This window comes from Vicugna pacos, chromosome 9 (assembly GCF_048564905.1).
Source record: "Vicugna pacos chromosome 9, VicPac4, whole genome shotgun sequence".
NCBI lineage: Eukaryota > Metazoa > Chordata > Mammalia > Artiodactyla > Camelidae > Vicugna > Vicugna pacos.
The window spans coordinates 76,676,965-76,703,313 of NC_132995.1; the positions used below are offsets into that span (position 1 = coordinate 76,676,965).

The following is a 26,349-nucleotide window of genomic DNA, read 5'->3' on the forward strand; positions in this document are numbered from 1 at the left end:
AAATGGAAAACACGTTACTAAGGAAAACAAGACGTCACAGTGCCGAAGCCCGTGACAGCGGACACGCCAGCTGGAGGAGGAGACGGCCTCCTGGAGCGCTGAGGCCGGCCTGGCTGTGCAGTCCCCGGCCCGCGCCTCTCGGGTCCCCCAGGCCGGGCCTGCCAGGCCGCGCATTCCAGTTCTCGAGCGGAAGACTCTTCCCTCCTGGCTCCTCGGACAGCGGCTCCGCCGAAAACGGGCCACAGGGAAAGGACATGAGGGCGGTCCGAGAGCTGGGGTGACGCGTGACGGTTTTCAGGCGAACTCTGCTTCCGGGAAGGGGCTGCAGGCGGCCTGGGGGCGGCGAACGGGACAGCCCGACGGAGCCCGAGGCGGGCGGGCGCCAGCGCGCGACGGAGCGGCAGCTGAGGACGGCGCGCGGGCGCGGCGCGGCACGGCCGCCCCGCCGCGTGGCTCCGCCGCGTGGCTCCGCGGGGCGCGCGGAGGGAGCGGCGTGGGAGGCGGCGCCCCGGCCCGGAGGCTGGGGGCCCGGGACGCGCGCACGAGGCGACACCCGATCCTGTTTGACTGGCGTCCGGTTCCTCCCCAAATACTCGTTGCCTGAATTTCCCTGGCCAGGTGAGCAGAATCGGCACGTGCAGGTGCTTCGTTCGGTGGTTTTATGCCGTCGGCGTGTGTTTCTCGCAGATGCGGCGGGCGCGGCGGTGCCCTCCGCGGCGCCCCTGACGTGCGGGCGGGGGCGCGGGCCCCGCAGCCCCCGGGCGAGGTGCGGCTGGCGAACGTGGAGGGCCTGTTCCATGCCGCGTCCTGTACTGAGCGCTTTGCAAACCTCCTCCGGGCCGACCCCCACACAACCCCGCGAAGTCGGCGGTTCTCATTTTAGTCCCAGTATACGGGGAACCTGCCCACGAGGGCGGGTGAGCAGCTTGCTCAGGGTCACCCCGCAGGTAAGTGGGTTCTAACCTGGTCTGCCCGTTGCTCCCCCACTGCTCTGCGCTGCACCTTCTGGGCTGGGGAGGCTCTGCCCTGGAGCCCCTCCTGCTGTGAGTTCTCAGTGCCCTGGGGTTGGTGGGAAAGGATGCTCTGTCCCTGTCCCTGGAACAGGCCCTGGCTTGCTCTGATCCAGAACGACTTTGAGACGTTGTTGACACTGAGGAGGAGACAGCCTGCTAAGGAAAGAACTCTAGCTTTAAGGTCAGAGGGATCTGGCTTTCCATTTTGGCTCTCCTACTTACGACCTGTGTGACCTAGGCCAGATGTGACTGCCCAGCGCTATGTTTAACATAGAAAGAGCTAAAAAAAAAAACCCCATCAGGGGTCTATAAGCCCTGGATTGTACTGTCTCCGTGCTTCCAGAAAAGTTACAGACCTCGGGGAGTGAGAAGTGAGAAAACAACGAGTACGTGTGGAGAAACACAGAGCAGACTTGATAAAAAGTGAGCAGTAATGATTTGCTCATCTCTCCCAAACAGACGTCAGTGGGTCTCGGTCATCTTGTGATGAGCCCGGATGCAGGCCTGGAATTCTTCAGGAGGGTCCAAGCAGTTCACTGGAGGTCACCCAGGATGGAACCTACTTGCCATCACAAGCCTAGGTACATAAAAAGGAACTGCACACTTAGAGGAGTAAAATGAGAAGGTGAAATGTGTGATGGAGAAAGAAAGGACCGAAACTGGGAAACCTGAACATTGCTTCTTCTCATTAGGCTTAAAAAATGTTTTTTTTAATAATCCTATCCTGCAGTAATAGAAAGTAGGTCTCATGGTAGGTAGGACTGGAAGCTAACATTGGTGGCTAACTTACATAGATTATCATCTGGAAGCCCTGTAACAGCCCAGTACAGTGAGACTGAGTAGCCCCATAGCACAGCTGAGGGGGCTGAGGCTCAGAGAAGCTGAGTAACTTGCCTACTATCACACAGCAATTGAGCAGGATTTGGAACCTAGGACCATCTCGCACTGAATGCTGTCCTCTTTTCACACCACCAATCTGGAATCATTTAACCCTGAGTCCTAGGCCTGCTACAGATGACCCAGGCCCACCTCTGCCCCCCCAACTCCCCAGGCATCCCAGCAGCTGGGCCCACTGATCTCTCTGCCTGCCATGGTGTAGAGAGCCATGTGGCCTCGAGGCAGGGTTCCCTGCAGAGTATTGCAGGGTATTTGATACTGGAAAATGGTCACTGAAAGTAAATTCATTTAAAATGAGTTTCCCAAATTCTATGGTAGTTAAAGAAAAAAGTTTGGACAGGACCTTATTTTGAAAATGAAACTAAAATTTATGAAAATAGGTGTGTTCCAAGAATGAAGTCTATGTAACAAATTACCCCAAAACTTAACTGGTTGTAAACAGTTAAGCATTATGCTCACTAATTCTGTAGGTCAGGAATTTAGACAGGGCACAACACACGATTCAAATGGTTCCCCACCATCACTCTCATTGACTTCAAGAAAGCCTCTCTCAGCTAATTAAGTTTATCACATAGGAACTCAGATAATGATTATTTTAATAAGGAGTTTTCCCACCACTGCCACCCATGTCAGCTCTGCCTCTTCTGTCCCTAAAAGCAGTGCCTCATCACTCTGCACTGCACTTCTGTATTATTCCCCCAGATGTAGTTCTGTCCTTTGCCTCCTGCTGCCCTCTGTGCTTGAATGGCAGAATTCAGTCTAAGTTCTCCTTAAATTGGGGGAGGATACACAAAATCCGAAAAAGGTACAGAAATTTCCCACTTACTTCCTCCCCTCCCACAAGCATAGCCTCCCCCATTATCAGCATCACTCACCAGCGTGGTACATTTTTTACCAAAGATGAAACAACATTGACACATTATAATCACCCAAAGTCCATCTCTGTTTCTTTATAATGTATCTTCTTTTTCTTAAATAAGATTGAATACATCTTTCTCTCTTCCTTCCTTCCTTCTTTCAGTCCTTCTTTCTTCCCTTTCAATTTTTGCAGCTAATCACTAACTAATACGAAGAGTTTCGGTTTTACCTCGGCAGGGAAGAGCCAGTGGAAGGGCATGAGGCAGAGGAGCAACACGGACTCGTGCTTCAGAAAGACCTCTGGTGGCAGGGGTCGGGGAAGCCTGCGGAAGGCTCCAGCGTTGGTCTGGGCAGCAGAGGGCCGAGAGCCCGAGCCCAGGCCGCAGCAGGGAGGACACACAGGGGTGGGTCTCGGGGGTCCTCGGAGGTGGAGTTGACACGTTTAGTGTCTCAAGTTGTAGGGAGCCCAGGGCGGGAGCAGTTAAGGGAGTCCTCAGTTTCTAGCTCAGCGGGTTGAGAGAACTGCAAACCTGTTGACAGACAAAGCGAGGGCAGAACACACTTGGGAGAAAGAGGCTGAGCCCAGTTTCTGGTTCCTTTGCGGAGCCTGGGGCGATATCCAGTGGGCCCGACACGTCATTCCTGGAGTCAGCAGACGAGTTAGAATAAAGATGCACGTAGCTGGTATCCACCTGACAGGGTTAGATTCCAGAAAGAGTTTAGTTTAGCATGAGAAGAAAAAAAACAGTGAGGCAACAGAAACATAGGGAACACTAACGCCGATGGGCCAGAGCCGGGCAGGAGCCAGCCCAGGAATCTGAGCGGGTGGTCAGAGGCGGGAGGGAGCCAGGAGACAGTCTTAGATGTTAAGCAAGCAGAGCTTCAGGCAGGAGGGAATGACCACCCAGGTCAAGTTGTGCAGTGAGTTTAAGATGGAAGCTGAAGGTAGTTCATAGTCGTTGCTGTTTGAGACGTTGTTGTCCTTAAAGAGAACAGTTTCATCGAAAGGGAGATGGTGAAAACAAGGTGAGGTCACTTTGGTTGAGAAGTGACTGGTCGCTAAAGAACCAGGCAGAGCAAGAGACGGCTGCCCCCTCTGCAAGTGTGGATGCGAAGGGGAGGAGACAGAAGCTGAAGGAGGAAGACAAAGTACCGACTGTAAAACTAACCCTAATCGCGCCTCCCCCGAACCCACGCCCTTCGCCATGTGCGCTTGCAGCTCCTTTTTAAGAAATGGAGTCTTTTCTTGCTCCTGGGCTGGCCTTTGACCTGCTTTTGCCAGGAGATGAGGCAGAAGTGACACTGTGGCCCATTCCAGAGGCCTGTGGACTTCTGCTCTCTCTGCCTTAAAATCCTGCCTGGCCATCGTGAGACCAAGCCTGTGCTGACCTGCTGGGTGAGTGACCCGTGGCCCAGTCACCTGCTTCCCCGTAACCAATGATCTGCTAATGGCCAGGCACGTGAGTGAGGTCCCTTGTGACCAGCCTGCCCCGCCGACCCACCCGCTGACGGCACCCTCGGCAGGACGTGCAGCCAGTGTTTCCGGCCCAGCTCCAGCCAGCCGAGCCTGGCCCAGGTCAATGGAATCGCCCAGATGATCCATCAACTTGTGAGTGAGAAAAAAATGCTTGTTACTTTAAGCCGCTGTTTTAGGGTGCCTTGTGCACATCAGTAGGTCACTAACTGACTCAAGAGGTTATTGGAAGGTTCTCATTGTCTTGCTCCGGCACAGAGGAGAACTGGGCGCGTCTGCACGTTGTGGGAAAAAGACGGACTTGAGATTCGCGAAAGAGGGAGTGAGTGATGGGGGAAGGGGATGTGACCAAAAGCCCAGGTGGAAGGCTGGCCTGGGAGCAGGCGGAGCGCCTCCTTTGCTTTCAAGAGAAGTGGGGATGGAGGGGGCTGTCCTGGCCCCAGACTCAGCGCATCTCCGGGCCTTCAGCCCTGAACATGAGCTGGGTGGTAGCTCTCCAGCTGCATCTCTGGACATGCTCACATTTAACATCCAACCAAAAATGAGCACCCCCACCCGTGCATTTCCACATCTGTCAAAGCTAAAAGGGGCGCCTGAGACAGATTTCCTTTTGTTTTCCCTGGCGTGTCAAATGCCGCAGTGACAGCAAAGGAATAATCTGCAGTGTGTGTATAATGAGGTCTGAAATTTCCGTCTCCACACATTGATCATGCATCTTATTTCACTAGATAAACTGACAGCAGAGTCTCAGGTACTTAAACAAAATTTTGAGAAAAAAAAATCAGCACAGCCACCCACAGCTATGGGCTCCTCCTGCTACGACTTCTCTGGTTAAGTCACTCTGTCTCTGTGCACTTGCTTCCAGCTTTGTCTGGATTCCTCAGGGGCCCGATCGTTCCCAAATCCTAGACGTGGGCTCCGCTGTCCTGAAAACTGACTTAGTGGAAAGACAGCTGGTTTGAGTTCTAGTCTCGATTCTGCTAAGTCACTTAATCGCAGCTTTCTCATCTGAAAAATGTCTCTCTCCAACAAATCCTGGCTGAGTCCGTACCAGGCGCAGGCAGTTCCGTCCGTGGGACAGCGAGCGAGAAACAGACTCCTGCCCTCCGAGAGCTGCGCTCTGGAGACGTCAGACAATGGAAGCACATGCACTAAACAGGATAATTGCATCATATGATAGATGGTAAATGTATTATGGGAAAAATTAAAACCCAAGTTGGCGCGGGGGCAGTTTGCGGGTCCGGAGAAACCCCTGAGGAGGTGAGGGAGTTACCAGGAGGGTATCTGGACAAAGCCCCTCAGAGTATTTCCTCAGTCTTTCTTTACCTCCACACTCCATTTCTGTTTGCTGGCCTTGGAGAAGGTTTATAATGCAGACAAGGCCAGTCTTCCATACCATTCCCTGTGTTTCTTTGAACAGCCAGCAAATGGCCAGCTGTTCCCTTTGAGCGAGCCCCGTGGGCATGAGGTCCCTTGCATTTAATCTCGGGGACCTCTGCGTGGGATTTGCTCGCCATCCAAGAGACTAGATCTGTATCACGCCAGGCGCCACCTGGCTGTTTCCTTCCTGCTCTGCAGAGGGCAGTTAAAACTGGCAAATGTATTTTTGAGAAAGACACAGCCCTTGATAAGGTAACTGCTGTGTCAGAATGCCTCCTATGTCAGGTGCTGTGCGCTCTTCACTTCCCCTCACCCTTCCAACACTCCCGTCTCCTCTGAGATTAGCATTTTCCCACTTTACAGATAAGGAGTCAGAGATCAGAGAGTTTAGGAAACTTACCTGTGGTCACATCGCTAGCAAGTTCCAGAACCAGCATCTGACCCCCCCAGTGCACCTTGTTTCCACGACACCACACTTCGTTTCTCCCTGAGTGCCCTTCAGTCTCACTGGAAAACCTGATGTGCGTGTGAGGCCACGCGAGAGCCGTTCGAAGGCCTGTGGCGTGGCGGTGAAGAGCTTGCGCTCTGCAGTCAGATGGCCTGAGGGCCAGTTCCAGCTCTGCCACGCCGTGACTGTGTGATCCTGGGCAAAGTGACTTAACTTTTCTGAGCTTCCATTTCCTTATTTGTAAAATATGTATGGGCACCCATCTCCTAGAGTTTGGGGAGGATTCAGTGTAATAATCTGTATGAAGTTCTTGGCACGGTGTCTCTTACAAAACCGCTGATGCACGTTAACAGTTAGTCCCATATGTTGTTGATGAAGTTTTTAAAGCGTATATACTTCTACGTATTAAGATCTCTCTGGAAGGCTCAGAAGGAGGCAAGAGGACCTGGCCACAGAGTGCCTCCGAGATGGGAACTGGGGAACTGGGACGAAAAGTCTCACTTGTCACTTTGTTACTTGTACGCTCTGTATATGTTCCTGTGTTGGGCTGTATGATATTACCTGTTCAAGTAAACAGGTAAGTTTAAGTGCTACTATTGTCATTGCAAGGAATTTGGAGTAAAGAAGCCATCAGCGGAGTAGACCGAACGGGAGGAGGTTTCTCTGGGGAGGTGAACTGAGCAGGGCTCCAACGCGGGCACAGAATTTTGACAACAATAAAGAACTGGGAGACGTTTCAAGTGACAGTTCCTTGCAAAGCGTAACACAGAGGAGGGACGAGTAGCCAGTGAACGCAGTCCCTTCCCTGATGATTGTTTGGTGTTGCGGTGACAACTAATCCAGGTGCTAGAGACCAATTTTCAAATGCCTAGGGTGGACGAGAGAGTATTTAAGTAAAAATTGCCAAAACACCACCTCAAACACAAAACTTGAGAAAGATCGCTGAGCCCTGCTGCCAGAATTATTCTGGTTCATCAATCCAAATTGAGCTGGAGGAGCCTTTGACCCCCTCTCTGCCTGCAGGTCAGCTGGCTGCAGTCCTGAGGGCCTCACTCATCGAGGGGGGTAATCCCCAGGACAGCAGGATCGCTTCATCGCTTGGATGTAGGAGTGAGAAACCCATCAGGCAACTGAACAGTAACAATGACCCTCCATTAAACACACTGAGAGATGAGCATGACGAGGAGTCTGGACAAGAAGAAGCCGGAGCACTTGCTGACAGCAACCACGGAGACGCTGACCACTGTGAGCTCTGCCCATTGAACTGCAGTAAAAACTGCCCCCTCCCCGGAGACGCTTAGACGCGGGCACCGCGTCGGTTTAGACAGCAGTCTCCGCACGGGCCTAACAGGGTGAAAAGAATGTGGGGTCGGATGCACCTGGGTTTGCCCTGTTTCCCTGGCACTTTCTTGTTGTGTGCTTTGGCAACATACTTAAATGTCTCTGAGCCTCCGTCTTCTTGTCTGCAAAATGGAGCTAATACCTACTCTGGGGCTTTTAAGAGGATCAAATGCAACAATGTCTGAAAGGCACAAGCTACGTAGTCTTTACAGGAAAAAAAGCAAGATGTGGGGCCAGAAAAGGAACCAGTACAACGAAAGCTGTTCTCAAAACCATCCTTTGTCACAGGCGCTCAGCCTCGGTAGGTGTGCTTATTTCTTTAGCTCGGATACCAGGGGGAAGAGGGAGAGAGAACTGGGGAGAGGCAGGAAGCCAGATTCCAGCTCTTGCACAAGAAAATTCACTCTAACTAATTTTCAGACAATGTTGCTCTCCTTCCTCAAATGCTGGGGCCACGTGGCATGACGCCAAAGAAGTCAGCAGCCTGGCAGATATTTTAAACTGACTCAGACCGAATGACAGGCCATTTGTGCCATATGCCACTGACACGCTAATCTAGGCAAGGACGCTAGGCACCCAGGGATGTCCGTGCTGAAATGGCATTTAGGCAGGGTGCACCAGCTCCCGCGGCTGAAGTTCATCCATGCAAACAGTGAGGGCGGCCAGGAGAGAGAAGAGAAAGGGGGAGTGAAAGGGAGAGACAGCGTTTAATCCTTCAAAGATTGTCTGAGTTGCAGACACTTCATTAGGCTTCTCAGAGTGCTACAGATTCAACAAAACCTCAAAACTGGACAAATGAGTGTCTGCTGTGTTTGCACCCATCCTGCCACGTGGCCACCTACCCCCCGACCCTACTATCCACTGGCAGGCACTGGGCGATGCTCCAGTCCACCAGAGTGACTTTTGTCCCTGCAGTTTCACTGTAAAAGGCAAGTGGCTGCCAAGCGCTCCAGCAGATGGCCCAGCGTCAGACTTTCCAGGGTCCAATTTGGTGGGACACTCTGGGCCTTTGGTCTCCCTGTCCCCTTTGCCCAGCCCTGCTTCTTGGTTATTGTGAGCAGTAATGAGCTTCTCCGCCCCAGCGTGAGGACAGGCTCACAGCCAGCACATGAAAAAGGCTGAGCTCGTGTCGGGCGACGTCTCTGTTTCATGGGCAGATCACACATCTCTTTTCTTCCTTCTTCTGTGATGCAGCTGCACTAATGATTTTGCTTTAAGGAGGAATAAGGCAGCACTGTGGCTTTCCAGGGGATAAAGTCCCACAGCAAGATAACTGCCACAGACGCCGCGAAAGGGGCTCAGAATGAAGCGCCCGCCCACTCTTGCCGTTGGACCAAATGACTTCCCAGGAGCAGAGGGACCATTCTGACCTCGGAGAGCTTGGTAAACAAGCAGGATCCCTCCCTTCATTATTTCCTTCCAGGCAAGTGAAACTTTAAAAAAAAAGTCAGTTCTTCCTGTTAATATTCGTTGTTTTTCTTAATCAGAAGAACCAGAAAGATTATAAAAATGAGATTAGGCCCCCCAAGGACGTGGGTGCTCCCTGGTGTTCTCCACGACAAGCGATTCAGAACCGTCCCTGCGGAGCGTGCAGCCCTTGGTGCGGATCCAGGGCGCCGTCCCTCGCTCGCTAGTGACCACGCGTGGCTTACTCAGTACTGCCCCCGAGTACCTATTGCTACCAATCTGTAGGCTTGCACAGAGGGGCCCATCTTCCAGGGCTGCTATGAGAATGAAAGAAGATACGTGCACAGCAAGGAACACACTCTGTGGCAGGTGGCCAGGGTGTCTGCTAAAGTGACAGGCCTGATCTTGGGAACTACATCTAATGGAGAGACATTGTTTCTCTGAATTCTTAGCAAAGACTGAATAGATGTTTTAATCACAGAATCACAGGCTTCCTCTGAGCCGTCACCCTCGGACCTGCTGGGCTGTGTTACGCCTCATAAAAGATTTGTCTGAAGCAGGAGAGTTGGCTTTTTGCTCGGGAGTAGCTTCAAGTCAGCCCCGGGGAACAGCAACCTCGCTCTCGATTAAGACGCAGTGTTGGGCAGCCGCACGCCTCTGCTCTGCACACCCAGGAAACCCATCTTAAACGAAGTCCAAACACTCGATTGCTTGTCTCTTAACTGATCTCCCTGCACCCATCCTTGACCCCCTACAGCCAGTTCGCGGAGCACCGAGAAGCCTGGTGCGACGTGAGGTGCATCACAACATCTCACAATTTGCCAGCGGCTGCCTGTCTCACACAGAATGAAACCCAAGGTCCTCCTGCCAAAGCCCTTCATGACCTGGGCTGCACGCCCTCCTTTGCTCCCCCGCCCTCCCCCCACCACACTAACCTCAAACCCACCAAGCGAGCTTCGCTGGCGACCTCTGGACTTGCTGCTGCTTCTCCCTGGAACACTCTCCCCCGTGCGCCCATACGGCTTGCTCCTTGCCTTCATTAGGCTTCTGCTCAAGTGTCACTTCATCAGAGAAAGCATCCATGAACACTCTTCCATCACCCCCCCGCTAGTCTCTGTCCCCTTACTCTGCTTTATTTTCCTTTACAGAGCTTTCGAGACGTCAGGTGGGGAGGGAATGTAACGAGCCCTGTCCCCACCACTCCAGCTGGTCTCAAGGCCGTGATTGCCACTTACCATCTTCGCCTTCCACCGCTCCCTCTACGTCTTCCTCTCTCTCTGCCAGCACCTCGGCTGGTCTGGGCTTCGCTCTAGTCCAGGTGCCCGAGGCCCACGTCCCCAGGGGCGGACTGAGGGAGCTGCACTTCCCTTTACAGTTCTCCTCGGGCGTTGGGGTCTCGCCAGGAGGTGACCCCTGAAGCCCAGATTCATGGACATGCTCCCTTCTGCTCTGCTCCCTCCATCGTGCATGAGCAACTCCAGTTCCTCAGAGTAAGCAGAGTCAATTGCTCTTAATAAAAAATTGCACAACTGGGTCACCAAGAATGATGGTGAAAGGAACCAATCCTATTTCCACCCACCGATTTCTGGGCCCACCGCTCTCGCTATTAGCCAGTCGCACTGTTGCTTCTGTGTGTTCACCCCTTGCCGGAGGGCGCGTCCAGCCCTGGAGGGTGATGGCCAAACTAGCGCCCTGACTGAGACTTCCATAGGCCGCTGTGTTACTCTGCCAGGCTGGCCACCTCTGGGTGATGAAGTTGTCAGGTCAATCAGTCTCCTTGCCATATGCCCACTGTCACACTTCTTAGCATAAAATGGATCCCTTACCCCTAGGCAGTGTTGTGTGGGATCCCAGAGCAGTAGAGAAGGCAATCTAAATCCTCAGATTTGGTGCAGGCAACAGCGCTGAAGGCAAAAAAGGCAAGGCCATATCCCAAGGAGGAGCCAGTTCCTGCAGGTATCCTGTTGGATTATCAGAGGTGCTCAGGCCAGAGAGCGTAATAGATTCGTGGTCTGGCTAAGACAAGACCCCTGTCTGGTTATTCCTTGGACACAACTGGCTGCTGCAGCAAACGCTGGAATAAAAACTGGGCTGAGGATATGAGATGAAGCCTAAGAGGAGGCTGACATGTCCCCAAAGCCTGGGGAAGCAGCACGACTGTAAGAACGTGTTAAGTTATGTGTTTCAGATCATTAGATAATAGGATATCAAGAAATATGAGCTAACTGTACGGTGCTGCCAACAAAAGCGAAAGTTGCTAGCTGAGGAAGAGATCAATGTGGCCTCACGTTGGTGGAAGAAGAGTTCGAGCCTTGAGGCATGGCTCCCCAGCAGGGAGGCTGAGAGTTCTGGGTGGAGGGGCCCCGTGTGAAGGGGGGTGTTCTGAGAATTCCCTGGAGGGGAGCTGGAGCCAAGGACAGGGAAGAGCCCCCCAGACAGCTGAGAGTGTGGGGGTGCTCCAGGCTCAGACAGACTCCCTGCCCTGCTGTCTCCTACAAGACAGACTGCCACCTTTGCCGTGATGCAGTGCAGCATGTGGCTACATAGATGTGCTTTGGAGCAAGAGACCTGCTCCGAATCCTAGCTCTACTGCTTAGGCAAGTTGCTTGACCCCCTCAGTCTTCAGTCTCCTCGTCTGTCAAAAGGAAGTAATAACGATACCTAATTCGCAGAGTTACGATGAAGATTACAGTAGCTGATCTGCAAAACACTTAAAACGACGCCTGAGTCCTGACAAGCCCTGATGAATGACCGTCATCGTCGTCACTGTGAGGGAGAGCGCAGGCGGTGGCTTTGACAGCCAAAATAGTGAGCACAGGAGTATTAAAAAGCAGACGACCCGGATTTCTACGCAGAAAAGTTCAGTCATGTCTTCTTCAGAAAGTGTTCGAGATGTCAGACGCGTCTCAGAGATATGCACTCAGCAGAAATTCCTTTCAGCCTAGAGCAAGGAAAACTAATGAAGCACTAGTGGCCATGTTGACACTATCAGAAAACCCCTGTTGGTTGCTCATCTCCTTTTGGCGTCTACAGCACATATGGGTAGCCTGGGCCTTTCTCATTTCTCCAGTGAATGGCTGGATTAGCCAGGCAAACGCAGTCTGCCTCCACGCCAGATCAGAGGCAGAGTATCTCCATGCAGAGAGGGCTGCAGCTGTCGCTGACGGCCCCCGAGCATCCTGGGAGGAGAAGAGTTTGACGCAGCCAAGTTCCGGTGCGGGAAGCGCCTCTTCCTACCGGGGCTGCCTGCCCGGCTTCCTTCCCGCTGCTCCTGCTTTGTGCAGACGAAGCAGTCAGCACACCGGGGATTCCCGGCCCAGGCAAAGGTGAGAGACTAGCAAAGCATTTGGACTTTGGTTTGACAAGTTATCCAAAATATCACGGCAAGCTTCCTTTTTGGTATTCTGCCTTCAAGGTGCACTCTCTCCAATGCTAAAGTTCTTTGTGAATCTGCCTTGGCAATTACCATAAAGACATCCATGACCTTTGGCAATCATTAGCTCCTTAATCATCATCTGCCTTCCCTTTATTCTTCAATAGATCCTGACCCACTTCATTTTTGTGTTATAAAAACCTTCCATTATTTTCTAAGTTCACCAAGGCCCTTCTTTAAATTTTTCTTGTATTAGGAAAGTAATACTTGCTTATTAGAAAAAAATCAAATTAGAATGGTACAAAGTGAAAAATAAAAGTTCCCCTCCCCACTCTACCAAGATCCACCCTCGTCCCACTCCCTGGAAGTTCCCGTCTGCAGCGGCACACTGTGTGTGCTTCTAGACCTTCCCGTTTTTGCAAAGAGGATTGTACCCCCACCACACGTACAAATCTGTGCTCTTGTGCAACTTATTTTTTTAAACTGAACAATATTGAGAAGATCTTCTCATGTGTCCACAGAGATTTACTTCATTCTTTTTAATGAGTGCAGCACGTTTGATTGCGTGCTTTTGCCATAAATTATCTGACCGATATTGACGGATACCCTATTAATGGACACATGTTTCCAGTTTCTCCCTCTTACAAACCATGATGGTATGAACACCGTTATACACATATCGCTGTGTGCTTGTGAAAGTGCCTCTCTAGGGCGAACTCCCAAAAGGTGATTGTGCTGACCCTGATGGCGTGTGCACTTAACATTGGGACAGATGCTGCTAAATATCTCTTTTAAAAGTTGAAACCAGTTACACTCCCGTCGGTATATGGGCGTGCCTACCATCCCACTCCCTCCGAAGGGCCCTGGTCTCTTGAGGAAGTAGGCTGAGCTTGGAAATCAGGCAGACTTCTTTCTGAATTTGGTTCTACCATTCATGGGCTGTGTGACCTTTTTAAAGTCACTGCCCTTTGGGGCGTCAGTTCTATCACCTATAAAAAGGAAGAAAGCAAGGTCTTCTGGGTAGGTTTGCTGTGATGATTAAGTGAAACAGCGCAGGTGAAGAACCTGGCACCACGCCTGCCGGGCAGCCGCCGCTCCGCAGGGGCCGCTCCCTGAACTGCGGTTGCGTAACATGCCCTTCCTGCTACACCTGCTCCCCGCGGCTCTGTCCCCTCTTCCGGGAGCACCCCTTTCTGCTTCTCACGGCGAAACCTCCCACAGGGAGTGCAGAAGAGACACGTGTGCTGGGGTGTGAGAATCACCTTGTTGTTGTTGCATCCGTGACTTTCCGAGAGTGTTGTCAGAGAGGTGACGACATTTCTCTGGGGCTGCTTTTCCAGGAAACTGGGTATCTAGTTACTTGGTTCCAGAACTGGTAAGTTAACTACCAGATTGCTTTTGAGTCATTTTTGTGCAAATTCACCAACTCTAAAACGTTACAGAGAATTGAATAATGAAGTGACCCTTTGGGTGAGAAGATGCCTGAAGTTCCTTCTGCAGAAGGTTTCTTTTTTTTTTAAATTTAATTTTATTGAGTTATAGTCAGTTTACAATATTGTGTCAATTTCCAGTGTAGAGCACAATTTTTCAGTTATACATGAACATACATATATTCATTGTCGCATTCTTTTTCACCATGAGCTACCACAAGATCTTGTATATATTTTCCTGTGCTGTACAGTATAATCTTGTTTATCTGTTCTACTTATGCCTGTCAGTATCTACAAATATCGAACTCCCAGTCTGTCCCTTCCCACCTCCCCACCCTGGCAACCACAAGTTTGTATTCTATGTCTATGAGTCTGTTTCTGTTTTGTATTTATGTTCATTTGTCTTTTTCTTTTCTTTTCTTTTCTTTTTAGGTTCCACGTATGAGTGATCTCATATGGTATTTTTCTTTCTCTTTCTGGCTTACTTCACTTAGAATGACATTCTCCAGGGACATCCATGTTGCTGCAGATGCCATCATGTTGTCATTTTTATGGCTGAATAGTATTCCATTGTATAAATATACCACAGCTTCTTTATCAAGTCATGCAGAAGAAGGTTTCTGAAGAATTCCTCATTCTGTACAACCCTCACCTCCCCCACTGCTTGGCCCCAATACCGATGATCTCATACAAAAAATACTGAGAAATAACTGGCAGCTTCTATTCAACCTCAATCTATTTAAGCTCAAGCAGTAGCAATTCAATTTTGGGGTGATGCTCATGGCAGCATTATCGTATGCACATTCCCTATATCACTGCACAGTTTCTTCTGATTTCTAAGAGCTCCTGGCCTCAACCATTGAAGACTGGGGGATTCTAACTTAGCTGGTTCACTAGCCTGCAGCTCAGCCCCACACTGATGATTTGATTTTATTATTAAGATCTGGAAGAACTCAAGAAAAGACCAGCCCAACAATGTCCTTTAACTTGAAAGGGTTGTGCCCAGAGAAGAGGCAAGGAAAGCAGACCCATTCAAAGACACTCGCCTCTTCATGAGGGTGTTCACTCTCCACGGATCTTCCCCAGTTTCTGGAGAGAAATTCAGCTCGGAAAACTCTGAGGGCTTCATGCTCTTCATGTAGGAGATGAGATGTGATGCTCCCTGCAGCAAGGCCACCTTACACCTGCACTGTTCAAATGGTCTGTGACTGCAAGGAAGTTTTAGTTTTAGCATGAAAAGCCAATATCAGATCATTTGAATTTATTTTCCACTTCAGTTTGCCCACCTGCTCCAGGAAGTCTGATTGAAATACATTTTATCCAGAAGCCGTCCACAGGCGCCAAGTAACCTAGCAACTCCAACTTCCCTTTAGTCAGTTGCTTCCCACATAAAGAATGTTCACAACTTGGGGAGGATGTGTTTGTAGCCTTCAAAGTTTACGAAGCAAGAATTAAATATTGAAGCTGCCATTCTCACTCTGCGTGAATGTAGAATCTATTTAAATTACATTGAGTCTTGGGGGCTGTATTTCTAAAGAGAAAATTTTAATTAACCTGCATGACCATAAACATGAATGAAATAGTTCTGTTTAATTTGCAGTACCCAATCCAAGTGCAGCATTGCTCAGCTCTAATTTAGGATCTTTAACAAAATCTAAATTGGTGCTCTGCCTTCAGTGCCTACTTTGGAGTATCCAGATGATTTTGTTTTTCTGGACCTTGGCAAATATCTCCCTCAGCTCCATCATGGGGATATGGGCTCAGACCTCTGGATCAAGATGGTGGGTTGAGCATGTGCAGAAGCATCACTCTTCTCCAAACACATAGGAATGAAAATATAATAGTTATATATATGTGTGTGTGTGTATATACTCCAACTCATTCTACACTTCCCCTTTTCTCTGGAAGAATTTCCTAGCTTAGTACTCACCACAGCAGGTCACCAGTGGTTCTCAACTGGGACAGTTTTGGCCCCAGGAGACATTTGGAAACATCTAGAGGCATTTTTGGTTGTTACAACAGGGGGCAGGTGCTACTGACTTCCAGAAGGTAGGGGCCAGGGATGCTGCTAAACCACCTTCAAAGCATAGGACAAAGGATTATCTGTCCCCCAAATATCAATAGTGCCAAGGGTGAAAACTCTGAGGTACACAGTGCAGCTTTAATGATAAATGCAATTCTTTTCATAAGCCTTTCCTAAGTAACTTAATAGGGTATCACTTACATAACCAACTGCAACCATTTGCCCACTGTGAGTCAGCCTCCCCCACGCCTGCAGAATAAAGTTCGGGCTCTGGCGTGATGTTCAGGACTCTTCCATATGTGTTCTGCCCTCACCAGCTCATCTGGCTTCACCTACTGCTGTGTGCGTTACCCTGCACTACGTCCAGCTTCCCACAGCACCCTAACCTGCCGCACACTTTCTGATTCTTGTGTGGACTCTTCTCTGTCTAGGATGCCCTCTCTTCTTATTCGCCAGCAAATTTTGACTTATTCTTAAAGACCCAGCTCAAATAAATCCTGCTCTGATGGCCTCTCCTCTTGTAGTGCACACTGGTCTCTCAAACAGGCTGTTCCCGTTTTTTTTTTTTTATAGTATGTATGTATCTATGTATTTATTTACTTATTAAAAAGTTTTTTGGAGGGGGAGGTAATTAGTCTTATTTATTTAATGGAGGCCCTGGGAATTGAACCCAGGACCTTGTGCACGCTAGGCATATGGTCTACCACTGAGCTACACCCTCCCCCTTAGTATTTATTTATTCACTTCTTTTACTGCATTGTGAGTTTTAAGTTATTTTATTTTAATTTGAATTGACAGCAATTAGCTCTGGGTCTGGCTCATGGTAGATGCTCAAAAGCTCGCTCTCAGGTGTATCGGTGTAGATGCTTGTCTGTGCACACACACAAACACACGCCCTAGCACATACACACATCTGACGAAGGCTGGCGAAGAGGGATTTCATCACTGTTTCTACGCAAGAGACTTCTCCCAGACATCTACGTGGTGGTTATATGGTGGGAATTTAAACAAAAATTCAAAGGACCAAAATGAAGAAACATCTATGTAGACATAGGTGTTCAAATGCCAGATAAGATTGCCGATGCAGCACAGCCCCTCTCCAGCCGAAGGAGGCCTAGTACCGCACTCCGGAGTTGCACGTGGGATACACTTCATCAAAAGTACAGCAGACGTTGCCCGTTTTCTCCCAGAACGTGATTAAGACCGACAGATCATCCTTGAATCTGCTTTCCAACTGAGTTTAGAATGCTAAGCGCAGGTTCTGTGTGCACGCTCGTAAAAATAATGCTTGGATGAATCTGTTAAAGTCCAAATTCTATGTCCACTGGTCATTTGGCTTAAGTTTTCTTAAACACGTCCAGTGTTTGTCAGAGCACTGGGTGAACAGCCACATGTGAACATTGACTCACAAACTAGGGAATTTGGGGGCAAGAGGGCCTTGGTCTGATTTTTCCCATCCATAAAATGAAGATAATAATTCATACTCTTTGGCACCTCAGGAAGTCATAGGAATGAATGGGTCATATGCAGAACCTACTTCTGCTTGAGTCCAGAGTTAATCTGGGACATGCGTGTGCGTAGCTCTCCCATAATGGAGATCTTGCAGAGTCAGTAGTATGTTACCATAGTGAGTCTTATTAATTTTAAGTCATTACCTGTGGTTTATTTCAGGCTGCATCTGATTCCGCTCTGCTCCTTTTTCATTGTTTTGGAAGAATAAGAATAGCTTTACATTCAGATGTTCATTGAAGATTTGGTAAGAGAAGAGAAAGGAGAGTATTATCTAATGTTGAGTATTTTTAAAGAGACTGCTAAGAAGCTGAGCAAGTATAATTCCAGCTTTCAAAAGGGAAAGAAGGTGAGTTCCCTAGACTGTCATGTTGGAGCTAAAGATTTACTCTGAGAACTTGGAGCCTTAGTTTGGTGAACACACTGAAGGCCTGTCACAGGCCATAGAGGGTTTCTAGGTTGGAGGTCATTCAGATCTCTGTAGCGTCAAAACAAATTGCGTGAGGCCTGGAACACAGATGCTGGACTGGTTCTGCTGAGGGGTGTCCGTGCCGCTGAGGGGGATCAACAGGAAAGGAGGCTTCTGACGCTCGACAGATATGATCAGTGTAGACGGTGCCAAAGTGTAGATACGTGAAGAAGGAAGCCCCAGCTATAGCATCAGAGGGGAGAGCAGGTCTGTTAGGGGGAAGTGAAGCTGGGTGGCAGAGCGCATGCTCAGCACGCACGAGGTCCTGGGATCAATCCCTGGTGCCTCTGTTAACAGTTAAATAAATAAGACCAATGATCTGCTCCCCCCCCCGAAAAAGAGTAGGTCTGGTTGGAAAGCTCTGAAGCAGCAGCTTATACCTGTATTTGTGAAAATGCACCCTGGGACCGAGTTCATAGCCTGCCCCAGTCACTGTGGGCCTGAAACCCAGTGGACTTAAGGACAGGGGGAGAGTCGCAGCTTGTGGGTAAACAGAGGAGCTTCTCTGCGTGACAGTGTGTAGAGGGGAGGAGGACAAAGCGCAGCGGTAGAGTGGATGCTTAACAGGCACGGTCCTGGGTTCAGTCCCCAACCTCCACTTAAAAAATAAATTAATTAATTTTTATGCATTCTGAAGTTTGACAAGCATTGCCATAGAGGACATTCTATGTCATGAGAATAAAGGAGATTTTGAATTTCGTTTAGATAAATTAATTAAATAAACCTAATTACCTCCCCCCTAGCAAAAAAAAATAATTAAAAATAATAAAATGAGTAAATTCAAATTCAAATTAAAATAAGATAATTTTTTTTAACAAAAGAAGAAAGTGTGTAGAGCAGACCCCCGCTCTCAGGGGCTTAAGGAAGAGGCAATTACGGGGGTTTCCAATTTGCACTCAGCGTCAGAAGCGATTTCATAATGGCCCCACGGCTGTGGAAGGAGGTGCGCGCCTTGGTGAGCAGTGAGCAGCCTGCCCTGGAGATGCTCACGCAGAGGCCGCACCGGGAGGCTGAGGGGGGCTTTCAAGCGCCCACGGCGCGTCCCCCACCGGCTGTCCACTGAGGTCCGCCGCGGGCTGGGGAATCCTCTGCACTTGTGGCTTCTTTGGTACTTGAAGCCTTGCTTGAGGACTCCCGTTTGCACAGCATCTCTGTCATCCTCGTTCTCAGCTGTTTTGCGCTACCACATCTCGTGCTACTGACCACTGGCCGTGCCCCCTACATTTGGGGGCCCTGTGAAGCCACAGAATAAAATTTTATATTATGCATATGTAAATAAGTAAGAGCTAACACCGAGAGTGTCACTGGGGAGCAGGAGGAGGAGGTGGATCTCTGGCAGCTCTTTGGCAAGCTCCTCACGTGGTGTAGTGGTTAAGAGCACGAGCTTTGTGTCAGACCCGCCTCACTCTTCAGAGCCTCAGGTTCCTCCTTGGTGAAATAGGGACGATTATGCATCGTAGATTGTTGTGCTTGTAAGTTTCTTAGCTTAGTGCCTGCGTATAGCGAAGCCCTGCTCTGCTGTTACTCTGCCCAGGTTCTTAATTAACACGGAGCCTGGTACACAGTAAGTGCTCAACAAATAGTAACTGTCAGCACCCAGCCTGAAGGACCTAGAGATGGTCATGTTAAGTGAAGTAAGTCAGACAAAGACAAGTGTATGATGTCACTCTATGTGGAATCTAAAAAGATGACACAAATGAACTTATTACAAACCAGAAGCAGACTCAGAGGCATCAGGAACAAACAATGGTTACAAGGAGGAAGCGGGGGGGAGGGGGGTAAATTAGGAGTTTGGGATTAACATTTACACACTACTATATGTAACACAGATAAAGAACAAGGACCTACTGTGCAGCACATGGAACCACATTCAGTATCTTGTAACAACCTCTAAGGGAAAAGAATATGAAAAAGAATATTACGTATACTGACTCACTTTGCCGTCCCCCTGAAACCAACTCAACACTGTAAGTCAACTACACTTCAAAACAAAAATCCTTGGGGTAAAGAAAGAGTAACTCTTAGCACAGTAGTTACAGCAAGGACAACAAGCAGGTTGGGACCACCAGTCCTCGTGGCGGCCGAGCCAGGCTGAGAACGCGCGTCCTGACCCCTGGTCCAGTGCTCTTTCCAAAACCTGGAAATGTGAGCTTCACTTTGCTTCAGGGTGGCCCAAAACGTACAATGTCCCTCCCTTTTAACTTACTTACTGTGTTTTTAATGGAGGGACTGGGGATTGAACCCAGGACCTCATGCCTGCTAAGCACACACTACCACTGAGCTATGCCCACCCCCAGATGCAACGTCCCTGGGTGGGACCGAACCACTAGCCTTCCAGTTAACAGCGGAATGCGCGAACGGTCGCGCCACAGAGACCACGCTCCTCCCTTTGAAGAGTGAGATCTGACTAATACCCTGACGATACTTGAAAGATTTGACACCCTTGGCTTCTGCACTCTTGTCAGAAGGATCTCGTGAGGATGACGTGAAATAACAGGGAAGTTCGGAAATTGCAGTTTACCTAGAACAGTGCCAGATTACGCTAATTTGGGGAGTTGATTATTAAGAGCCCCCCTCTCACCCTCCAAATGGTCATAGTTTAGATGAAAAACCGTACGGTCACTCTGAGTACAACACTCCCCACTCTGTAGTCATTTAAGCTTAGACCAAACAGCACAAACTCCAGACAAACTGTATTCAGTAAGTGTTTTTTAAAAAGTGACTGTCACATTTAAGAGATCGTGTGTCACTCACCTGGACGTAGATGAATGACCCATTCAAGTTGTCCAGATGGAACCATTTGTGATGAAATTTCCTATTTCCCTGAGTATCCAAAATGTGAAATGGACTCCATTCTTTCCTGCAGGAACCTGTAATATTTATTGTCTGTCCCCCTGAGAGCCTGGTGGGGCCTGGAGGTGCCCAGGCGACTGTCCCTTTGCATTCAGAAGAGTTAGCAGAGAGATCCCCGCCAGGCCTTTTCCCTGGGTTTGGGCAGGAAGGTGTATGAACAGGCAGATCCACAGCTGGCCTGCAGTTGGAGTGGGTCAGGGAGGCCGACTTTGGCCTCAGCTGCTCCACACTCCCCAGATCAAATGTCAGCTGCCAGGACCAACTGGTGCCTCCTGGAGGTCTTTAAAAAGTGATTTTCCAGCTGTGAAAGGCTGCCACGTTGTTCTGCTGCTTGGCCACCTTCTCTCTGGCCGGCCCATTGGCAGCAGCCACGCAGGGCAGCCAGAATGAGTCAAATCAAAGGGTCCACAATACAGCAGCCGCCAGGGCACCATGCTCCTCTCTCAGCTGTCTGATGTCAGCTCATCAAAGGCGCTGCATATGGCCCCGTGCTCGCTCATCATTCACCTCGCAGCCTCTAGAATCTTCACAAGTCAGAGGAGGCGCCAGGAGAAAATTTGCGGCCCCTGAGGGTGCCCGAGGGGTGGCTAATAGCCAGGGAGGGCGACAAGAAGGGGGAAGTTTAGTGTGCCCTGCCTCCCAATTGTTTGGCTAGCAGCCGGAGGTTGACCTTGAGCTCGCGTCTGCCACATGGCGGAGGCACCAGCCGGGCAGCACGTTGGGAGGGATCAGAAATAATGGAACTTGAAAATGCAAATGATTTTAATGAATTCCTCTCCCCTCCCACCCCTACCCTGTAGTTCCTAGTTCCATGTGCAAGAGGAAACGTTTCTCAGCCTATAGGGGAAAGTCACTACTTGCTCTAAGTCTGAAAATACAGTGGAGGCCCGTTCTGGCGGAGCCTCTGCCCACTGTCTGAGCCTTACAAGCTTGATTGGCCTGGATGGAGGGGAGCACGATGTGTCATGTGCTGTGACCTGATCCCAGCTCGGGGCAGTGGCCAAACGAGATGAGAGACAAAGAACCTTTTTTTCTGAGAATAATTATCTGGTACTTAAAAGGTGGAGGCCGGCCGTGGGCTTATCTGACCCGCCAGTGGGCCTGCGTAGAAGGGACTGGTCAGCTGTGTGTGCTCCTGGGGCCGGGTCACAGTCTGGCTCCCCGTGCAGCGAGAACAGGGTACCGAGCAGGGTGGAGGGGAGGGCAGATCACAGGGGGCCTGCTACTGTGCCTCGCGTCCCCGCATCAGCACAGGTGTCTCCTTCTTTCCAAAACGCAGCTTAGGAGGCAATCGAGGGGCTTTTCTTGCACCTCTTCAATGCTGTTCTTAGATTCAGCTGCCATCGCTATCCGGTGGCTGACCTTGTGGGATTTATTCTTGGCCTTAAAAGTCTGAGCCCCATCGTCTTTGGGTGGCATAGTCGATGTTTAAGAGCAGAAGCTTGCTCCCCCTCATTTCCCGTCTCTGCATTCTGATCCTGGTGCGTGGCTACGTTCCTTGTACCCCTAAGGGATTTGCCTGTAGTAGGAAAGCTCTCTGTGTGCAATAAAATGCATAAGACCGAGTAAGTCTGTGAAAGTAAATGTGACTGTCATAATTTTGATCTCAGTATCTCCCAAAGTTATCAGAAGTGTTTTGTAAACAGTAAAGTGATATAAAAATATGAGTGGTTGTTGCTATGGTTATTTAATTTTATAAAATGCACTTTTTTTAATGCAAAAAGGATCTTTCTTGTAGAATTGGTTACATGAGAAAAACCAGATGAGCACAAAAAAGCTAGCTTTGCCACATGGCAGTTGTTCAAAATCTGCTTCCAAGGGTCACACTTGTGCAGTGTTGTTTGCCCTGAAAGCCACGGCAAAGGCAAATTAGAGGCATGGACCACCTTCAAAATGGACTTTGGAAACAAAACCAGTTTGGAGCAAATTTTAAGGGAATGTGAGACTAGATTGTAAATTGTAAGATACATGACCTGAATTAATTAATGGGAAACTGTTGTTAGATGCAGGGTATTTCACCATGCGTCACCTGCCTTGGCCTCACAACCAGGCCCTGCCTAGGATGGCTTGTTTATAGGCTGGTACAGCTCGCATAAAGGAAGAACGAAATTAAACTGGGGGCTCTCTGAATATAGCATAGTGCCGAAAATCTCATTTACCTTTACTTCTCAAATCTACGCATCTTTTTCAAATGCTTAAATTATTTTTTCTGGACAGTAAGCTTCGGCGATGAGCCTGGATTTACACAGCTGTATTCGGAGTGGGCTTTGAAAGCACCGTGTGGTCGTTTTTTTCAAAACGGGAAAACTTGGTCATGGAGCCGTGGCGCATCGTCCTGAAGGAGAAGGAGTAAGTCAGCGCTTCTGTAAAGGCGGCTACCCACAGGCAGGAACGGCTGCTCAGGGTATTTTGCGAATTTCCACTTGCATTTGTTGATTCCGTATTAAACTGAATAACCAGGCACACGGAAGGTAAAGCCCGCTTTTAATTAACCCTCTTGGTGTGGGCCATGTGATTAAACATGACGGAGCTGCTCCTGGGGTTTCTGCTACTGAAAATACTAACAATAATCATTTGTTTTGTTTTTATATTTAAACACATTATTGCATAGCTTGGTGCAGAGATAATTACCAATTTTATCTCCTGTGTTTTTCTAATGTTCATTAATAACAATAAAGGGTTGTAGGTTAAAAACTCACTTAATTGCCTTTATGTTAATGACATTATGAATAGCCTTAGCTGCAGGATTCTAATTCTGTCCAGTATCCTCCTTCTCAGTGGAGCCCCAGGAGAGCTGCTCATTTTACCAGCATTACTGATTCAGAGTTTTTCCTTGCAGGTGGGTTTTTGTACATAATCAGAATTAATGCACAACACATTTTGCAAGGAATGGAGTAGAAGCACTCGGAATAAGTAATTAACTAGAGTGCCCAAGGAAATATGCCCGAGCATTTTTTTAGCATATTCATAAAACATTAAGAACAGTCATAAACACAGTAGAAACAATTTCCTGGTAATGTGCTTTTAGACTATTTTCTGGCTCCTTTTTAATTTTTTTATCTCTTCCATAGAGGAAAAAAAATTTTTTAACTGAAAATCTCAGGGATGCTGATAAAACGCCCAAGGTGTGGTGCTTCTGTGCTGCTGCAGCCAAGCTGGCAGAGTCCGAGTACCACTTCGCTCCTCTTCCCCGGCTCCCATCGCCATCCCACAGCTTACCAGGCAGGAGGAGGAGTGCACGCAGTCTGCAACATCACAGGCGATGCGGTTACCCGCCTCTTCCCAGTCCCTAGCGTTAGCCTCTAGGCACGGGAGACAATGCCCAGGGAGGAGGAGGGGGCAGGAAGCAAAGGACTGCTGTGGTGGCCCCATGCGCAGTGTGCCACCCAGACCACCCCCCCCCACTTCGCCTGACACTTTAATCCCCCAGCTCTTGATGGCTGGTGGCTCTCAGCTCAGTTACCCTCCTCAGGTCATTAAGGTCAGGCATCCTGCATCCCATGACAGGTCAGCAGGAGAGTTTAAAAGTCTGGTCCCCCCTTGCCTCTAGGTGGGATAATTCAGGTCATCCCAGTATCAGGGGGTCCTGGGGGATTGGCTGAGGCCTTTGTCCTGCATCCGTCATCCCTCCTCAGAGATGCTGCTCCAGAGAGCTCTCCCTGACAGTCCTCCTGTGCGCAGTTCCCAGAGTGAGTCCCGGGGACCTGCAACGATGAGCCGGTGGTCAGCTGGCCCGTCTCCGTGCTGTCCAGTGGGCACCGAAGCAGCAGTTTCTCCCCAGCCGTTTTGACCTTGGTGTCCCCTTAGGAGGCTTTGGGCACAGAGCTGGACCCCCTGAGTGGGGCCAAGGGCAGCGTGCAGATACATTGCCCTCAAATCGAGCAAGCACCACTTGAGCTAAGGTACAAGAAAATGTTTTTAAAATCTCAGACCTTGGAGTTAGATGAGTGCATTCACATACTGGCTGTGGTTTTTGGAAAAGTTACTTAACATCATGGAACCTCAGTTCCCTTACCTGGAACGTGGAGCTAATGGCACAGGCAGTGTTTACAAAGTGTTTAGCCCAGTGCCCAATACGTAGTAACGCTCAGTAGAGGCAGTGGCTCACTTTGTCTTCCTCTCCATCTTCATACCATTCCACATGGAGAGCATGATTTTGGATGCTGCACATAATCTTCACTAGTAGCCAGACCAGAGTCTTCAGGGCTGGGGTTCAGAAGAGCCCTGGTTCTCCCGGAGTTCAGCAGGCAGTCTAGACGGGAGACCACTGAGGAAGGTGGCGTGGGCCCAGCACAAAGCTCCCCTCAAAGAAAGAACCAGAATATGCATGAAACCCCAGGTGGTTTAGAGCAAGGCCGCATCGGGCTCTTGCAAACACAGGTAAGAAGTAGGCAGTGATACTAGTTTGCTAGGTACCCGGAGCCTTGAGTGCATTCGTGTATTTTAATCCTCATAGCTGACTTAACTAGGTACTGTTATGTCCATTTTTCAATTGACGAAACTTAGGTTCAGAGAGGTTAAGTAACTTGCCTGAGGTTACACAGCTAACAAGTTGCAAACTAAAACCCTTGCCTTTAACCATACTTTTCAACAGAGAACCCAAAGCTTGAAAATTTGCTTTAAATTACCCCCAGTATCAGTATTTCCCAGTCAATTAGATGTACTATTCCTTTTTAGTATGAATATCAAGAAATTCAAGTCCCATCCAAGGACCATTTTATGGTGGCACCTGCTGCTAATGGACACATTGCACTGAAGTCAAAGTGTCCTGGTGCTTTACTGAATAGAGGCCTTGCTTTGCCTGAGGCACTGTACCTTATAACCTGGACGCACAACTCCCTTGATCTTAAAATTAAAGATATTTGCTTCAAAAGCCCAGTTTACGAGACATGGAAGTAACTATTGTCCAAAACAATGTCACATCAGAGTCTGGTCAATTTTACTGTATGTTCAAAACTGTGCTGAGTACAAGCGCGCCATTTCCTCAAACTATTGCAGGTCTGTAAAGCTCGTGAAAATCTGTCACACGCTGTTATACGTATTTGCCTTAACTTGGTGGAGAGGATACGAGAGTCCCATCTGCCAAAGGACAAGCCTGCACTTCTTGAAGGACCCCGTCCAATTGCCGAAAGTTCGCTTGGCTTTGGAGGGGAACCTAGATCTCCATTCTTTAGACCCTTGGCTACTCAAAGTGCGGTCCTCGGGCTAGCACTGCCTGGCAGTATGTTACAAGTGCAGACTCTCAGGCTGCATGCACCCCTACTGAATCAGAATATTTTAACAAAATCCACTTAGATTCTCATGCATGTAAGTGTCTAGATGCTCTGTCTCCTCTCACTGCTGCGCTGTCTCCAAACTTCTCTTCTCTGGAGTCTAGACAGTAAGCCCCACGAGGGCCAGGCCTGCATCTGGCTTGCCTGCCGTGATATCCGCAGCACTTGCCCGGTGCCCAGGCCGGAGCAGGCATCCCACTGGATACATCGACAGTGATACCACTGGGTAGTTCGGCTGGCCAGCAAGTTAGTATCTGAATCCATTCTAGAGGAAACAGCGTAATTGTTCACGTTCCTGAAAGTCCACCATCAGCACAAAGGTACTTGCCTTCTTCATTTGAAAAGGGTGAAGTGATGCTTGAAAAACAGACTGAAGCCTGTGGCTTGCAATCCTGTTTCTCAGCCTACAAAACCAGTGCCTGTAGGGAATGGGAACCTTGTACTGCGTAATTATGTAAATAAAAACAATGTAAATGAAGAGAAGGGCTATTTATATCAAGTGCTACTAATTAAATGAGAAATAATGGGCCCTGCTGAGAAAGGATACGGCTGGAGAAAGCAAGAAAAACTTCCTGCCAGTACAGACTAGCGGACAACGGGA

General features: G+C 49.2%; 1 long non-coding RNA gene across 3 annotated transcripts in view; it reads left to right on the forward strand.

Annotated features, from left to right (window-relative positions):
• The window catches only part of LOC116281811 (uncharacterized), an 84,978-nt gene that overhangs the window by 44,710 nt on the left and 13,919 nt on the right, over positions 1-26,349 (forward strand). Inside the window, exons 1-4 of one of the 3 annotated variants that reach the window (XR_012076045.1) lie at positions 476-618; positions 1,473-1,594; positions 17,316-17,502; positions 22,693-22,824. This is a non-coding gene — a long non-coding RNA (uncharacterized lncRNA). Of the gene's footprint in view, positions 1-475; positions 619-1,472; positions 1,595-17,315; positions 17,503-22,692; positions 23,174-26,349 lie in introns of those variants that run through there. The other 2 variants (XR_012076044.1, XR_012076046.1) reach the window with 2 other exon arrangements.